Here is a 14,674-nt window from a genome sequence, read left to right as displayed (position 1 = left end):
TTCTGCTGTCAGGCCCGGCAGTCATGATGAGTTGACGCAAAGCTGGACTGAGCCATGCCAATCCCCTGTGCCACAGGCTCAATCCAGGCCTGTTCACTTGTGTACTCCAGGTCTGCAGGTAACCCAGAATCCTCTCCACCCTTGTTGAGCCTGTATACGCATTAATCCAGGGCTCTGGTCCCTCTTCCTGGAGCAGATAACCAAAGTTCTCCTCCCCTCTAAGGAGCAAAACGGGGCAAGCTGCTTATCCTTCCCGGCCCAGCCTTCCTCACACATCTGCAGCTTGACTCATGCTGTGCCCTCCTCACACCTCGAATAGTGCTCTGAAAAATAGCCAGAGAGGCAGACGTATTTAGTACCTGCATTCAATTCTTACAAAATAATGTGTTGTTAGTGAGGCTAGAAGAGAGTAAGCTGTTATGATTAATGAAAACCATTTATTTTACATCAAAGTAATTTCCTTGCAAAAAGAAATGTTAGTGAGAATTATGAGTTCATCATTTTGAATCAGGGAACAATTTTGGGCGTATCGTTCTCTGCACTCCCGAACACTTAAAGTGCTTATTTCAGCCATTGTTTTTTTTTTTTTGTTTTTTTTTGTTCATAGTATGAAATCTAAAGTGACATTGATGTTATTTTTGACCTCCTAAACCTCATTAAGTTTACATGTACCAAGGGATTCCACTAATTTGCCAAAATTACCCATCTGAATGCTCTGTTTGAATGTCTTTCATACTGGACTAGGGAACCGAGCCTATCTGCTACATTGTGAATTGTTATAAAAAGAATACCCCTTCCTCTCGGCTATGATTGTGCCTGTTGACCTTTTACTCTAATAGACCACCCGTCTTTTCTATGGTGATACTAGAAAGAATGTCTATGCATACGAAAGACTATGTGATGTAGACCCTGATACAATGGTTGTGGGTGGAGCCCTTCTGCCCCGCTCAGTCCAGTTCACTGCTTAGCTGTGCTTTTGCTGTTTCACAAGAGAGCAAAGATTTAAAAAATAATCTGCTCTGGTTTTAAACCAAGCTAGTCCAGGTTCCACAGATGAGGCCAAAATAGCACCGAGGACCCCATAGCTGCCTCAGCCAGTCCTTACCGAATTACTCAAACGCTGCAAAAGGACAATCATGACAGATGAGGCCCATTTGAATTTCGTATGGGGGGGGAGCCGTTCCATCCGTGTAGCCTCTGTCACTCCTAGCTCTTACCTTTGACCCCTTCCCCCCACCCCCATTCTTTAATTATATTCTATGAATGTTGCTCCTGTTTGTAAAAATAGAATTTCCTTTGCCAAAGAAAATGTTATGTTTCCTCTGACAACACAATGGCTTTGTGTCCTTACATGTAACCCTCCATGTAACCTGCTCGCTGCCACTGTATGCTGTAAAACATGGAAAGGTAAATGAGGAACAAGGGGCCCAGCCATTTAACAGTTGTAGCCCATGACAAGGAGAAGATTAGGGAATTGAGAGGCTTGTAACTCGATTACAACTCCTGAGACGCTGTCTAATAATAACGCCCCCCTTCCTTCTGTTCCATCTAAACACGGGCCCTCGGTCCAGTATTACATTAGTAGTAGATTAGAGTCTGGGGAAAAACACCAGATGTGACCTCTACTAACTTCTGGAATAAAGGAGCCTGACAAGGGAAAAAAGCTAAAATTCTGTGATAGAGTTTTAGAAAATGGCTGAAGGATAGAGGGATACGTGCTGTCTGTTTGAATGAACTTTTAATGCAGCACTTAGTCAAGCTATTTCAATTTTAAATAGCCCTTTTCACCTCATTTTGTAAATTTATCCTGCCTCTGAATCCTGTTCAGTGTGTAGTCTTGATTTGAATACTTAAACCCTCAGCATTACATAAAAGAAAGTAATTGTCTCTGCACTTCCGTCTATCAAGAGAACCTAGCAAGACCTATCTGCACTCAGAATAATAGGCTTTTAGGGTTGTGAGACAGCATGATTCTCTGCAAAAATAGCTCTATATATGATATGGCAAAACATTCCTTATGATTCTACCCATCCTTTGACCACTGCAATGACATCAGTTTTAAGATCTACTGATATAAATATAGGCAGAAAAAACAAAAACATAACCAAACATTGTAAATCTAAATAATAAAGAGCTAAGTGCAGAAAATGTTGAGGACTGGTCAAACTGTATCATAGGCTTCAATCGTAGCATCATGTTATATTTATGTGTGGGTGATCTACCAGAGGGGCTTCTCTGAACCAAGCAGATCAGGCTTCCTATACAGGGAGGGCAGTCAGCTTGAGAGCCAGGCCTAGATGCTGGCTATTTTTTTTTCCACGCTCATCGGATTTCAGCAGAGTGGCCCCTCTCCATTGTTCCTTGCAAGGCAAGCATGTGGGCCTTGTAGCCTAAACTAAGGGGGTTTAGGCTTTAAAACGTTTTATTCAATCAATTAAAAAAAATCCTATATTCTAGACAGTCCATTTTGCTAAGCCTTTCCCATTGCATTCACTGACAACATACACAAACGTACACACACACACACCACAGCACACTCACACACACACACAATAATTTTGAGAGATGGCGGTTGGGTAAAACATTTTTAGTGATGGATGTCTTTCTCCATCGTTCTAATAAGCTCCGCTGGTCGCCAGGAGATTTCTCTAGCAGTCAAAGTGGCTTCTGCTTCATTTAATCTGAACTGGCAAAGTTAAATTGAGCATCCTGGTAAAATTGTGTGTGTGTGTACAGCTAGTTACCTTTCAGTGGAGAGTGTGGGAGGCTCACACAAAGCCGGACACTGATAGCCATTGTAAGCTCAACACGCATAAGTGCACATTAGTCTGCAATAACAGGGCCTAAGACTTTGTGCCCCCTAGTCATACACTGAACGAGAAAGGCATTGGAAAAACTGAAATAGAAACAATTTCATGCCTGTCAAAAGTATTGCAGATTATAATGACTTTTAGTCCCATAAAGTACAGAATAATATTACATGGGTTGCATTTAGGGGGGAAAGAGCTGTAGAAGTAGTAATGGCTGGCTGTTAAATTATTCATGAGTCTCGAAATTAATTTTGAACCACAGTAGAGTTCTCCATTGGGAAATCAATGTTGTTTGTATCTGCTGTTGATTATTCATTCTAAATCATAATATAGTTTTGAATTATGATTGATTGCAAACAGTATAGTTATTGAACGCTATTTTTTTTCCTCCATTTCACTCTTGAAAATGTGCTTTGTCTATGACATTGCTTAAGAACTGGTTGTCCCATGTTGCATATCAGTTGGATTTAAATAAACACACAAATACAAAAACAGAACATCAGGTAAAGGGTTACATTTGTGTTAGGATTTTCTGTTCCAAATAAATGTGCTAATTTTGGTTAAAGACAATCAAACTGACCAGGTATAAATGCAAAATGGAGTGTCGATTTTTATCTATTTATACTAAATTATTTGTTTCATGTTTCATTGCTCATGACTGATGAGGGAACAAGAGATGAGTTCTTGCAGTGGGTAATTTTTGCGTTACCAGAGTCCTTCCTGCCTGCCTCTGCCTCTCATAGTGTTAAGCTGTATGTCAGGACACCAGGCAGCGGCCTACTGTGGTGCCGAGACACAATGGAACATTCATGGTCACATCTGAATTCACAGGGACACAGAGCATGTTTCAGTTGAGAGAAAATGGGCGAAAATCTATGATAGTTTCACAGATTTGGTATGTGGCCTCCTGGTGCTGTCTTTCGATGTGCTGAACAGATGATACTTTTGCGAGCCCATTAAGAGCAGAGAGGGGTCTGGGACAGACGGGGGTCTCTCTTTTGTAACAGACTGAAAGGAGAGATCTGTAGCAGCTGCAATGGTTTTTTCCCCACATGGGGGTGGTAGGCACTGCAAGATGAGATGTGTGTGTCTATATGTGACAAGCGCACACCAAAACACACCATGGCCTGGTACTTCTCCAGAAGTCCCCTGATTATCGCCCAAGATCCATGTTAAGCTACATGGGGGAACCCATCTCAGTACAGGCCAGACACATACAGAGGGATTTGTTAACCTCCACGCCTGCCCATCTACAGTTTTCCCTGAGTCATATCGCCTACAAAGCATATTCCTCTTTATGCTTTGCACCCATGTTTACGCCTTTTCTTTTGCTAACCATTTTGAAATTATTATTTTTCTTGGAGGTTGGAATAGATGATGAGAGATTGCACAGTGGCTAAATAAATTATGAACTGAACTGAATTAGGCCTCAGAGTGAGAATGCAATTTGAAATATAGGCCTATTGTCATTACATAAAACACCTAAAACAACCACTGACATATTTTATGCTCAAACTTTTCTGGGAATGTGAAATGCTGTCTGTAGTGACCTGGTTAGTTGTTAATCTGAAATGCAAATTCCCTCTGAAAGCAATTGACTGGGGACTTTTGCCTCAGGCAGTCATCACTGAAGACAATTGGGTCTGTCCTCATGTCTACCATGTTTAACAGGCTATTTATTTCTTTGTCTCTCAAACGGACTCCACAACAAGGGGCTACCATTACATTGCTTCACAATTGGAATCAAGTTTGCCTCTAATACTCCGTGACTCACTGTAATCCAGCTGTTTCTGCCAATCACTTTCCATGATGATTTAATTCAAAGCATGGATGACCTAAGCATCTGATGAAGATGAGTGGCTGTGCTAAATTGGATTAAGCACTGTCCATGCCCTGGTGTTGCCACTAAGACACAGAACCCAAATATGTTTAAGAGAATCCAAAACGCCCACTTTATTGCATTGATCGAAAGGGATAAATAGCAAGCTTTATAATAGAGAGGAATCTAATCAACACTGGACTTTCATTCATCAGCAACATGGGCTGAAATTAAAGTGGTGAATCTGCTGTCAGTCGGCCATATGAGCAGAAGGTATTATCTTACTGTAAGCCGCGCTTCATTTCTGGATGCCTATTAATATGGCAGTTCATTATCACAGAGCTGTGACTACAGAAATGTGAGATATTTGGTTAGAGACATCTTTAATATATGCTATGTTATGTGCGTTAAACGAGCTGCTGCTTGCTGTGTGATGTGCGAACTGGTGCATATGAAACTCCAATGAATTTTTCACTCTGCATTTTCAGAGGACCTTCATGACTGCGCACCTACGAAGCTGACAGAACCTAGGTTGTTATGGGGTTGGGGGGGGCGTCCGCATCGTCTGCAAAAAAAAAAAGCTTACAATTGTTCACAGTGAATTTCACTCGATTGGGTAAAATATGAAAAGGAGCAGGTCCAGGTCGTCGAGACACAAACGCCCACCGGCTGCGAGAGACGCATTTAGCGGAGTTTCCCAGCTGCCCCTCCACGTCCAACTCCGCTCCTCCCGGATCAGCGCTGCAATTCCAGACGCGCACCGGGGTGTCTGCTCGGACTACGACACGGAGCCTAAATCACAGTCCCCTAATCCTATTAAGTCTTTGCATATTCGGCACCATCTCTGTTTATTTTCCCATAGGCTAAGGAGTATTAAAATGAGATGCGCTATAGCGCAAATAGGGAACGAAAAGATGTCAAATGTCCCTGTTGCTGCCTGAGTGCTTTTCAACTGTGTTTTTGACCAGTCTAAAGAGGCAGGCTATGAACAGGAAAATTAAATATTTCACGATAAGAAAAATGCCTCAACAGAGAGAAAGAATAAGGGGAATGAAGACTGGAGATAGAATAGAGATCAAATGTTTATGGTCCCCGTTACGCACAGAATAAAGAGGGACGCAGCACTGGATCGAGGTAGCAAGTTGAAAGCATGAGAGGGTTTGAGATGAAAAGATGGATAATCTGTTTGTCTAAATCTGATTCTTATCTGACGAGCTGAACAGTTGTTTTTTTGGAGGTAAACCCGCGGAGGAGCTTATTTGGTTATTTGGAAGAAAAGTGCACTCCCAATTTTTTTTGTAAGTAAACGCATTACCGACGTTACTAAGCCTTTGACCCAACCGCCTCACAATATCACAGAAAACCTTTTGCGGCAGGACCGAGAAAAAAATGAGGGCAACTAAGTGGACATAACCAATAGATTATTCTGTATGACTTTTATTTTCCTCAACCAGCGAGGATCCAAAAAAGATAAAAACGACTGCATTCCAAAACACCAGTAGACCAGCCAGAAAAACCCGCACTTACCTCTATAATCAACCAAAAAATATGAAAGTAACAGGTATCCTCTTAAAAAGGCTCTTTCACAGTGGGAAAAAATAATAATCCAATCCAGGTTATAGGGATTTAAATTCAGATCCAAAAAAAAGCCCCACTCACAAGGCTAGAGCTGTCTGTGTTTTATCTGGTATGTTTACTGGTGCCCCACACACACACACTCACATACACATTCTGTAGGCTGTGCAAGGGCAGAGGTGCATGGGTAGAGCTCAATACAAATGTGGAGTTGTATCTGCCTCTAGCTCTGCTTCAATAGAGCGCTGATGTCATCTGGAGGAGGGGCCTCCTCTCTCTCTCTCTCCCTCTCTCCCTCTCTCTCTCTCTCTGTCCCTGGTCTCGCCTTTCCTCTGTTTGAGAGATGCAAAGAAAGGTGCAGTGTTGGATGGTTACACTAGGGGGAGTGGAGGAAAGGGGAAAGGCATTCAAATCCTTGTCAGATGTGTGCACTAAAGAGGAGTGAATAGTCACTGGTTGGAAAGCAATGCTCACTGGCAGAAAAGAGGGAGAGAAAAAAAGTGGAAACGTATGTATGTGCATGTTGGTGAGAATGAGAGATGCACAGGGCCCCATTACTGACAGTGATTTGTTTTGAGTTGGCGTGTTGCAGCTATGTTGGTTCTAGTTGACTCGTTATTTGTGCATGTGCTAGGGACGTGTCAGAATAATTTATGTTTAGATTTATTTGGCATTGGCAGCTTCATTTATCAACTTAAAGGTTTGTCAGTTGATATCTCTTTTGCAGGCTTTCTCTTTTAAACCGTCATCTAGACAGGTAAAAATACACTTTTCTCAAAGAAAGAAAAAAATCCCATGTTTTACAATAAATTAATATGAACTGATTTGTCTGAAAACACTAAACGTATAAAATTAAATTTAAAAAAATGCTAACAAAAACTATTTCTATGTATGAAATTCATACCAGGCAGGCTGATTTTTAATATTGACATGTAATGAATATATGATGTCTCAGCAAGTCAGAACAATTTACAAGATTTTAGAGTTCTCATTCCTAATATATGTTTTCACTTGCATATTTTTGTGTGTGCATGAATGTGTGCATGTGCATATACCTTCATCTATGTGTGCGTGTCTGTGTGTTGATACGCATGTGATACGGTTACAGCATGTCATCCTCTTATGATTCGCTGACACACACCTGAGTCTTAGTGACTTTTGCTCCCCCTGCTTTCTATTTGACCCTATTTAGTGTTCCGTTTCATGTTAAAATGAAGCCAAACAGCGGGTTTGCTCCCTTAGAGGCCCGGAGCAGCGATGAGTCACCCTGTTAGTGAAAGGGTTGTGCAGCAGAGCTGACCCAGCCAACACTCTGTCCTGCCCTGCGTCATCTCCAGTGTTTCCCCCTCCGGCTACCTGACGAGGCAGACACCGGAGCCCAGCGCATGGAGCAGCGCCGGAGCAGCTCAGTTCATCCTGTTGTTGAATATTAGCCTACTGTCCAAGCCGGCGGGTCTAGCTCTAATGATCAGATCTGCGTGTCACACAGCATAAAGAAGTACGCCGCCGCCGAATGTGGGGATTGCTCTCTCACATGTCGCTCAATACTGTCATTACTCATTTTTGTTAATTACTTCAAGCCTCTTATACTGTTCGGTTGTCATTGCCTGGAGGGTTCTACATTCATTTTCAATAAACACACATTTGTTGTTAGATGGGTGTTATTTATTCATTCTGGGTATACCAAAATGGCTAGCTGAAAGTTATCACGTGAGCGCCTGTCAACAGAGAGCAGCTGCCGAGTGGTAATGGATGAAAGTAAGAAGAGCAAAATAACTATTTTCTTTTGTCAAAGAGCTGGCATTGAACAAAGACCAAATGACATTTTTCTTTGACAAAAGGTGAATGGAAAGGCATGTTTTTTGAATCTTTGGCAAATGGACATGGTTTACCCAGAATAATATAGTCTGTGGTGTGCTTTTATTAAAAAAAAAAAGAAAATTCTGTCCACAGAAGCAACCTCCTGACACAGGCAACAGCACAGCTCATTTATCATCCCTGACCTTACACTCTACACTACTGTTTCTTTGTTATCCTATTCTCCCATTTGCTGCTCATCTGCTGATGTTGCCTCAACTCAAAACAATTGTCATGGCTTCATCAGGATGATGGGCACTAGACAAGAGCGAGCGTCCAAGTGACTGACCATCGCTGACCTCTCCTGTCCATTTACTTTGCCAGGACAGGGAGGCGTGTTCCAGCTTTGGCCTTGGCACATCGGCACATGCTTAAGCCATGATGGTCATCTTAACTGGAGTGGCTAATTGAGCAGACCCTCAAGCCTGGAGCATCTGCCAGAACCTACTTAGACCTCCGCTGGAGTTTTTCAGTTTTGTTTGCTTTCCAACTGAAGTGGCTCTCACTTTTGTTTGAAACAAAATGGAATTTCCATACAAATAGATTGCCTGCGTGGATGCTAATCATTTGGAGGCAAACCAGTATGAAATCAAATTTCTATTGTGTCATGAAATTCTCACTGAAGCTTAATGTTTTGCTGCTAGGTGATGAGTTTTCATTGTGTTATTATATTGCTCCAGGTGTTGTGTGCCAAAGGCTGCAAGGTGAGAAGAGGTCAGTTTTGGACATCCTGACTTGATCCTTGTCTCCTCTCCAGAGGGACAGAGCGGAGAAACCTGTGCCTGACCTCACACCGGCTTCCTCCCCTAAATCGACTGCAGACACATCTGTCAGCGGCTGCCGATTGGCCCTCTCTCAGACGTACAAAGAGCCCCACTGGAGGACGAGGGTGTCCGGTTTCTGTTATCTCAAGACCGGGGGAAATCTGTTGCCCTGTCCATCTTTTGTTCAGGGGGGTAGGTGCTCTCCTCTCCCAAGGATGCAATCTACTTTATCTGACCATCTCAGTGTGTTTTGACAACAGACAGGTCTTTGATGGCTCTCGATGACGCCCCCTTCCTTGCCCTGTTGTGTGGGTTAGTGAAGGGGGACAGCATAGCTAAGTTTATTAAACCACTTGATTTAGCTAAGTGGGGGCTGGAGTGGCTTTTGACTTGGTGACAACAAAACAACTGTTAAGTGTGGATGCGGTCCTAGTTCTGTTGCGGACTGTCCTGACCCTTATTTTTGTCTCTCACGATAGGCAGACATTCGACCAGATAATTGATTCTCTCTCTGCTCTTGCAGTTGGCATGCTATGGTGCCCTACTTTCTGGATTGTCTGCCAAAACACGCGCACCCAGTCTCATTGGTGCAGTGTATGCTAGGTGTTATGGATATTATTTTATCTCCCTCAATTTTTCCATTTATCTGTCACTTAAGCTTACTGTGTGTTCACTGAAAGAGAGACAGCTTGTGTGAAATACAATAGGCCCCAAAACTGCTCAGGGGCACACAGGGGAAAAATGGAGGCTGATTTCCCCTCATGTCTCTTTCCTCGCTCTGACTGGAATTCATTATTGATAGACTTTCCGGGTTCTTAACCCATGCCAAATTAAGGGGAACATGTAAAAGGCTCCTGCCAAAACCCCCGCTTTGTTTTTCATTTACCTTCTGCTTTATTTGCATATTCATCCTCTACAGGCAATCAGCAGCGATCTTTGCTGTGGGCCTTTCATCTCCTCTCTGCCATCCTGACAGGCAGCTTTTCAGTATCACAACAGTTTAACTAGGATTTGTGGTTGAGAGGGGCTGTTGGTTATGCTAAGGTATTCATATTTTTGAATTGCAGAGGATGTAATGTGTGTGACAGGGATAGAAAAAAGGGAAATGTGGCGGTTTATGGAAAAAAGTCAGTGAATGGGTAAATATGTAGAAGGATGTTGGTTTTTGTTGGTGTGGGTTTGCATAAATGGAAATGTAGGAATCAGCGTATTGCACAGTATGGTCAAGAAAAAAAAAGCTTTGACTGTCACTGAAGGAGCTTGTCAGCTCTGTATGCATATGAATGCAAGAAAGAGGGCCTTGCCACGGGCATGATCGCTATTGGGCCATGCAGTAAGATACTGGGTCTCCTCCTTTCTGATGCAGATCCCAGATGTTGAGAGATAGGCTGACCCCTTCATCTCTTGGGACTAGGACGCAGAACAGAGAAAGAAAAGGAGCCAACAACAACAGAGCCTAAAGAGGCCAACATCCTGCTGCTTAGGCCAGCCCAGGGGCCTCAGTCAGTGGTCATTTGGGCTGCATGTTTGTGGGGGAATGACAAGCCATGCAAATAGCACCGTCGGCTGTTTTTCCCCTCATCTTTTGTTTTCTTTGGTTGTTTTCTTGGTTTCTCTTGTGTTGGCTGTGGAGACAGAGGAACTCAGGGATGAGCGAGTTCTAAAAAAAAAAGGCAGAGGGGGGTAGGTGCTGACTTGTCAACCTCAGGACCTCCCTTAGGTTAATGACCCCCAAAACAATGCTCTCTGATCAGATTAGATAGAGCACTCTGCCCCCGCTGGACTAATCAACACAATAAAGGAGATAAAAGATAGAATTACCATACAGTGTTTTCACAGTCCAGCATACATCTCTAATGTAGCTAATTGAAGCCTTTCTCTCTTGCTTTGTAACTGGTTTACTATCCCAGCACTAAATCTATAATTAGCCAACTTGGCATCTTTTCCCCACCCTTCGTTAAATGGTAGCATTTATCTTTACAATGGACTCCATATGCCTGCTTAAGTGCCCACAAAACCTTAAAGACAAACACACGTCTTTTTGATTCTGTAACTGAGCAGCATATTCCTATGGCATATGGGTGAATTTAGTGCTTCAGCCATTTGAGATTAGTAGTTTGAGTGTCTTATGAAAGGGTCAGTCAGGGTTTAGAGCTCTAAGGAGAGGAAGTGAGGGCTAATGCTATCTAGTGAAACAAACCAAGCCTTTGCTGCTCCAGATAAGATAAGATAGATTATACAATACCTCGAGGTCCTGAATGGCCCTGTTGATTGGAACACATACAGGAAGTGGGGATGTCAGGCAACAACATTTTGGGTAAAGAGAAGCGGTGTACTTAACAAGGGAGGTCTAGGCACACAGAGCTGCCATCATCTTGATCAAAGTGTTCACTTATCTGTGCCAAACACTAGTTCAGACTTTGTTTTCTCTATGATCTCGATGACTTTGTTTACTCTCATGAGTCATCATATCTAAAAATTACCCTTTTTAATGATTTCCCAGCTCTTCGTTTCTTGCGCTGTTTTTTTCCCAGAACAGAATGAATGACTGCTGGGAAAGAACAAAAGAAACAGGAGATTTTTATATGGTCATGTGCTTCAGAGCAAAGTTGGTACCATCAGCACGCTCCGGCAACTTTCAACTCACTCTTCAATAAAAGTATAAAGTAAAGTATATTTGCATTATCCACGTCACCCTTTGTATATGGTTGTCAGTTTGATGTAATTCAGTTTGCATCATGTTGTTGTCATCTGTGGAAGCTAGGTGGAGGTATTTTGACATTGACATTGTGGTGGTGAGAAGTGTCTGAGCTTTAAACTGTTAAAAACGGAGGAACTGGAGCCACTTAATTGGCATTTGGACTCACTCTGAAGGTGTTTTCAGGTAACGCCTTCAACCGATCTGAACAAGAAGGAGGCGTCTATGCCTCACCGTCTGACACCAGCCCTGTAGCACTCATCCTGAGTGATTTGGATATCGGATGTCCTCTTCCTCTTCAGTCAGGAGCCACATTCAAAGGGAGCCTAAAGAAAGCAATGACGGGGGGGGGGGGAATAAAAGGGCCGGTTGAGATCAGGGAATGTTTATGAGTTCCCTGAAAGCAGAGTTCGCAGACTGCCCGCCCACCTATTACCGTGTGAGTGTGAGGTGCTTGTGGTGGAGCTGTGAATGACATGCTGTAGGTAGAACTAGGGGTAACTGGAGTAGGCCCTCTTTATCCCACTCTGTCACTGGGGTGTTTCTGTGGTTGACCCTCAGCGGGAAGTGGTTTGTGTGTGTGTGTGTTGCAATGCTGGTGATGGGGGGTGGGGTGGGGTTGGTTCATTGTGCTGGACTGGGATGTTTACATTCTGCACGAACAGTGTCATATTACATGCTCCTCATCCACTCGGCATGAAAAATAGTTAAAGCATTGGATGTGTTTATTTTCGTTAATTCATTTCAGTAACTCAAAGTAATGATCCTCACTATCCTCTCCCAGTTACTCTTTTTTATATGCAGTCATTTTATGTATGCTTGTATGTACCTGGTTTATGGTATTCTGCCACTTACCCATTAATGGATATTCAGTACAGTGCAGTGCATACAGGGTCATGTGTGTACATCTTGAAATTCCTCTAGTTCTTTGAAATATCTGTGTGTAAACAGAGACAGTGAGGAAAAGAGAGATTTTTGGTGTGTTTTTAAGGTAAGGCTCTGGGCCTGGGAGCAGTGTCTTTCTTCTTACGGATCATAGCCTTGAAGTATACCTTTCTATACTCCAATCTCACAAACGAACAATAAAGACAAAGCTGTGACATTTCACAGGCCAGTAAGAACTCCTTTTAGTTGACCCATCAAAGCCGACCAGTAAAAGGTAGAGGAAGTCAACCAGCAAATCGCTGCTAGAGGAGATGGGTAGATGTGTTGGGTAAATAGAAGCAGTACCATTATAACCAACATCAATCACACCGGCAATAACAGAGATGAGTATTTATACCCAGCGATAGGGAAAAAGACTGAGGGAATGGGGGCAGGAGCTGCCAGACTTTGGCAGACGCTGATGCCGTCTCAATGTTGGTGTGGAAATGGCTGCGATTTGAAATGGAAATGGTCCCTTTCTCTGGCGGATGTTATTGGTGAACAGTCTCTCTGTTGATTGAATTGTAGCTGCCTCCATCCAGCTTTGCGCAAGGCTCTCAAAAATGCATTCTTCGCTTTGTAAAGGTCAGTCTTAATGCGGAAAATACCAGCATTTCCTATTTGGATGCATTCATCACTGCGACTATCATTCGCAGAAACTATTCTTTCTACATCACCCATTTGAATAGCTTATAATCCATATCTGCACATCTGGCCACATTTCTGTATACATGTTCCTCCATCTGTTATTTTTGATCATCTAAACAGCTTACAATGCACCTTTCCATCTGCACAGATTCTTGTGTATATGCTTTTCCCTCCATATACCTGACAGTGTGAACAGCTGCACATTTGGAGATTCAATTCTAACCTGCAAATCAGAAGATGCTTTATCTTTTATTTGTTGTAGTACTCAAGATCCATTCTCTTGCTGTAATCTTGCTTGTTATATTGCATTTAATTCTCTGTATTTTTCTATTCTTATCTTTATCTTTCTCTCTGCTGCTGCAATGACCCAATTTCCCCACTGTGATCATTAAAGTTTTATTATTATCATCATCGACATTTCTCTTATCGAATCCGATCACCTCAATATCTGGCATGTAAAGCCATGGATTTACGGAGATACTTACACCACATGGACTGTTTTAACTCTGCTCCAGTGTTGTTTTTCTCAGTTTTGAGTTGAATTGTTTTTCAGAGTTTGTTAAAGTTGAGCCAGAATTCTGCCAAGTACATTAAAGTTCTCTGTGCGCTACAGCAGCCGCCCCCAGCTCTCCCAGGAAAGGGAAACCCCAGAGGAGGCTCCATTTAACCCCTAAGGATTAGTGCTCATGCCTGCTTTAGCATTGGTAAAAGGGAAAACGTCTCAGCACATTGAGTCAATAGGGATTCAGGCCCGCTCTACTGGCTTCCCACACAAACGGACGAAGAAAAAAAAAAAAATCAGTTCCTTCAGTTCCAACTTGAGCAGGGCTAGATCTTAGCTTAGCCTGCTTTACCCATTGCCCCTCCACTGCCTTCACAGTACATTACCAGACCGCAAATACGCGGTTGTAATCGCAACAATATATTCAAAGCTAGTACCTGTAGCTTGCCTTGAATATTTTGGCCGCATCAGTTGATCCGCTTAAACCGGAAGGGAGATTTCTAATTGTATTTTTTATATCAGTGGAATATAAAAAAGGACACACTGTAGTTGTATTTGTTTGCCGGTGTGTTTGGACAGTGTTTACCTCCGGCCTTCTTTAATCCTTTATGCTGAGCTGACTCGACTCTGCCTGGAAAAGACAAAAAAAACAAAAAAACCGGCAGTGTTCCTTTATGAGCTTGTTTTCCCTCTGTCTCTCTCTCTCTCACCTAGCACAAACACATAATACACATTCCCCTCACGTCTCTTTATACTATATCGGAGAACATTGCTGTCCCTCCGTTGAGTTGCTTTCTGTCCTGCCTCATGCAGCTTTAGAGTCGCTGCTGGAGGAGAGGAGCAGTGTGGAGAGACAGTCTGCTTCAGTGTTGGAGGGCGTGGCCTCTCTCACAGGGTCCCTGGCAGAGTCGAGCCTCTGTCTGTTGATTCAAGTCCTCCGTTGACATTCCCCTGTGTTTGTCTAGGCTTTCATCATGGCTCCGTTCAAACAAGCGCCAGCAACTGATAAAACACATGCTCTCACTAACTCACAGTAAAACACACACACACACATACACATACACAGACGCATGGGCA

General features: G+C 42.9%; 1 protein-coding gene across 1 annotated transcript in view; it reads left to right on the top strand.

Annotated features, from left to right (window-relative positions):
* Window positions 1-14,674, top strand: part of macrod2 (mono-ADP ribosylhydrolase 2) — a 245,342-nt gene that overhangs the window by 74,084 nt on the left and 156,584 nt on the right. The window lies entirely within an intron of this gene.

Source organism: Centroberyx affinis, unplaced genomic scaffold (genome assembly GCF_046629955.1).
Source record: "Centroberyx affinis isolate AG114_WGS23_722 - 3 ecotype Tasmania unplaced genomic scaffold, CSIRO-AGI_Caff_v1 ptg000171l_1, whole genome shotgun sequence".
Lineage (NCBI taxonomy): Eukaryota > Metazoa > Chordata > Actinopteri > Beryciformes > Berycidae > Centroberyx > Centroberyx affinis.
Note: the sequence above shows the minus strand (reverse complement) of the source record. Positions and strands in the feature narration are given on the sequence as shown.